This window comes from Gymnogyps californianus, chromosome 19 (assembly GCF_018139145.2).
Source record: "Gymnogyps californianus isolate 813 chromosome 19, ASM1813914v2, whole genome shotgun sequence".
NCBI classification, from domain to species: Eukaryota; Metazoa; Chordata; class Aves; order Accipitriformes; family Cathartidae; genus Gymnogyps; species Gymnogyps californianus.
The window spans coordinates 820,663-825,104 of NC_059489.1; positions in this window are offsets into that span (position 1 = coordinate 820,663).

Consider the following 4,442-nt stretch of genomic DNA (forward strand, 5'->3'; position numbering starts at 1 on the left):
TTTAATCAGGAGCCAAATTCAGAAGATCTGCCAAGGAGGAGGAAAGAATAGTGTTAGAACGAACATAACGACAGCACAGCACGTGCCTACCACTGACTGAGGAGGAAGAGGTCTCCTTCAACTGCTGCATCAATCCTACAACTCAAGCAAGAGCCTCCAAATGCTCTGGATCTGTAACATCACCTCTATGTTGGAAAGATGCTGAAGTACAGAATCCCGGGATGTTTTTCTCTGCAACGAAGAAATATGAAGGCAGCAAAAAAACACATTTCAATAGTTACTGTGGGCAGGAAACAGAAAAGCAATGCTTGTCACTGAAAATTGCCCATTAAGGGAATAGCTCAGCGATGCAGAGCTGCCCAATGTATCACTGTCCTGGGGATGTCAAAGAGAGTCAGAGTAGACCCTGGAGGATTCCTTCAGCGCAGAAAAACTGCTGAGACCATGACATTAAACAAGGGGCTGCTGCTTCATCCACAGTAACCACTGATCTCCAAAAAAACATTAATCAAAACAAGTTCATCTTGCGCTTACCAATTTTTGGCATAATCCTGCTGTGCATTCGAGGTTTTTGGGTTGGGGTTTTGTTTTGGTTTTTGAGCAGTGATGGTTAAATAGAGCTTTTTCAGAGATAAGTGGCAAGAGACCCATGTTCAACAGAGCAGGCAGACTCCAATAGCAGAGCACGGCACGCCAACTCATGCAAACATTGCATCTATCCATAGGCAACTTTAGCTAACTGTGGAGTATGATCCCCAACTAATTACCAAGTAAGCTCTGTACTCAAATGAGACGTGCTCCTCATCGGGGCTGTTGATGAAGAGCTCTACAGTGAAGCCAGAGGGGTCACCCAAGCTATAAACTATTTAGCAGGCAGGTCAGGAAGAAGACTTGATGTGTTCAAACAGCAGGTGGGTCTTGCACAAAGCAGTCCCACAGACAGCCCAATACAATTCAACGCAGAGCAGGCTCTACCTGCTGCTACCGTCCCTAGCTGGGAAGCAGACCACCAGAGGCACGGCAGTTTCTGTTCTACCAAAAGTACGCGAGGAAAGAAAACATCTACTTTTGTTCCTTTGTATTTACATGGCCTTACTTGCTCGTGAACAGGCCAGTCCGACCTAGCACACACCACACATCGCCACGGTGCCAGGCCCAGGGGCAGTGCATGGAGAGATCAGCTCAGCGTGTTCCTCAGGACAAGTCCCACACCACGGTCTGCAGAGCACGCAACAGGGGTAGCCAGAAATAAAAAGAAAAGCCGACAGGCCCTGACTTGTACTATCAGGGGCACTGTACGCAGGAAACATTTAGGGGCCTAAAGCAAGTATCGTCAAACATTGAATAGCTCTGATTTCTTTAAACACGGTTTTAATGGTATCTCCAGACAAACGAGGAAGTGAGAAGGCAGAAAGGGCAAACAGAAACCAGCGTTTCTCAAAGAGCGGAGTGAAAGCTGCAGGGAAGGAAAATAGCTGTCCTGATTCTGACAGATTTGTACATACAGAAGATTGCAAATGAGACTGCCAAGTAGTTGGCAGAGCCTTCATTAAAGGACAAACTATTGGTTTAACTGGCAATCACTAGACTTGTCAGCTTGAATCACAGCATAAGCAGTTTCTGCATTTCAGTCTTTGCGGGAACTCGATGGAGAAGCCTCAACCCTGCCATGTACTGTGCCCAGCAAGTGTTTAGGATAAGACAATTACTCTGCAAGTCCTTCGCGCTCATTTCTCCTTCTAGCACCAAACACAACACGTATCTTCATGTCTGAGCCCCAAAACCCAAACACCAATGGAGCCATATGCTCGTTCTTGTCCAGATCGTCAAAAAAACCACAGTACTGTTTCAGGCTCTGGGTTACATCTTGGAGAAAGTCATTTGCCTCAATCACATTTAAAGAGCAAGTCACCTTTCCTCTTATTGCATCCTGCAAGAATACAGACAGTAAACTTTGCTGCAATTCCTCCTTCCCACCACCAAGTTACAACACACCATTTCAACACAGCGTTGAGGGAGTCTGAAGCAGTGACGTGGAGCGACCTGTACGGCATCAGAGGCCCTGAGCCTCCGGCACATCTGAAGAGGGTTGTCTGTTACCACAACATTTTGTAGGCAGCACAGTCTGCTCGGCTAAGCCCCGTTGCTGTCAAGACTGAAACCAGCCTGGATATCCAGAGCTTTAGCTATGTCAGCTGTTTCATCTGAACTCTGAAAACGCAAAACCTGCATACACGAAGGACGAAGGTGGTATCAGATGGCTGCGGCTGTTGACCAGAGAATGCTTCCTCAGAAAACACGAGCGAGCTTTTCCTACTAAGGACAGCAGACGGAGATGCACGTATGAAACAAGAGCTTGTGTGATGTCCTACTGCAGCTCTCCGGGGGCTCTCAGGAATGCAGGCAGAGGTGCCGGACTTCTCTGCCAACAGAGGCAACATTTAATTAGTTTTTACCTAGCAGAGAAAGAACAAAGCAACAGGTAAAAGATCAAAAGCTGCTCCCTGGAAAGCAGGAGGAATTTAAAGGGAAATATGGCTTTGATCCTGCAGAACACCTGTTGCTTCAGCACTGCCTTGATGTGCAGGTGGACGGCGCTGCAGGTACGCACACGCATACGCAGGTTGGGAAGAGGAAACAAAAATAAGACAGGAGATGAAGAATATGGTGTCCTGCCAGCATAGAAATTTGGCCTGTTGCATTTGTCTTGCAGAAGAGCTATGCATCAGAAATCAAAGAGAGTCCACTACGATGCTGCAAACAAATAGCCAAATATACTGGGATATATAAATATCACCAGCAAGATTCAAATTAATCCTTTCATCGTTGCCACAGACTAGGGAATTCTTTGTAGCTTTGGTTGCAGCATTAAAGAAAAACAGATGCAAGTCACTGGACAGTTTCAGGGAGAGTGACAAGAGCGATCTGGAAAGAGATTGCCAAGGGAAGATTAAAGAAAGGGAAATGTATTAGAAGTCTTCGTACGTGTGAATTGTCATTGCCAAAAAAAGGAAGAGCTGTCTGTGGAGGACAGGAGAAGTAGTAGGGCAATTGAACTGTGGCAAGGAATATCTAGTTTAGTCATTCTAACAGCAAGTGTACCAGAATAGGGCAACCTGCAGAGGCCATTTCCATCCCTGGGGGGTTTCAAAGACAGGCCGCAGAAATAGGCAGTTGGTCCCAGCTAGGGCCAGGTGATGGACTGGACCTCTGAAGGTCATCTAGTCTACTCGTACAACCCCAAAAGTCTCTGAAATCAGCTTGTGAATGTGCCTCTCCTTCCCAGAAGACAGGAGTTCATACTACACAAGCCAGCAAGTAACAAAAAGACCAAATCTGCAGGGTTTGCTCTATTCTGAGCCCTCTTCTGTGTGGGACAACGTCTGCACACACGGTCCGTGGGGCCTGGCTCGTGAGGAGAAGCAGGTATTGCTGCTGCCTCTTGTGCGGGCTTGGGAACACAGGCGGGAACTGTCCTACAGCTAAGTCAGCATTAAATTAGCGCCATTCAAAAAAATGTATTTTTCACATTAATTTTCTATTTATCCTCTGATCTAAAGGGATTCTTTTCAATGTGTCAGAGACAACCCAGCTCTCCAGAAGCTGAAGCACTGAATTAGCCGATAAGCTCTTGCTGAGTGCCAATATTTGTTAAGCACACATACATTTTCTTCTCCCACACATCAACTGTCGCCACTAAAAATCTTTGCTACAGCTACCGAGTCTGTTCGCGCAGCCCCTGGCTGCTCGCCCAGTCAATGCCAGCACTTCTCAGCTACATGAGATCTCAGAAGCGTGCTGGGAAGCCAACTCCTGAAATCACCCCAGGAGCCTCTTCACAAGAGCCTGACCAGTTCCAGCCAGCAGCATTTCAAATAACACCGGCTGCTCGCCTCCCTTAGAAATGCCCTTCCCCTTCTCACAAACCGACCAACAACAAAATCCTGTTTGGCTTGGCAGATCGCACCCTCACCTTGGCAGACGCTGCTGGACCAAATGTTGCTGCCTCCGGTTGCACAAGATTCCTGTATTCTGGCGAAGGAGGGCAATGCAGGGCTCCCGCACGGGCTGACACAGGCTCCAGCACATTACTCCTGGTCTGTGCAGCACACGCTGACACCGGGGCAGTTCACGGGCACGCGAGGCAACAAGGCTTCTCTCACAAATAAGTTTAGCCTATAGAGGCATATGACAGCCTGTGCTTTGGGGTCGGCTGGAGCCGACAAGTCACACTGCTGAGCACTTTGTGCCTGGCAGCGGGTCTTGTGGCTCCAAGGGCAAATCTGCTGTGCAAGAGTTCAGTAGCTTTACAGGCAAAATAAGCCGAGCTACAGGGCTCTTGAAGCGAAACATGAGACCTACAGCATGTCTGGGCACAGAGGAGAAACACGAGCTGTCAAACATCGGCACCAAATTTAAGTATGAAATGCCTTGAGTAAGAA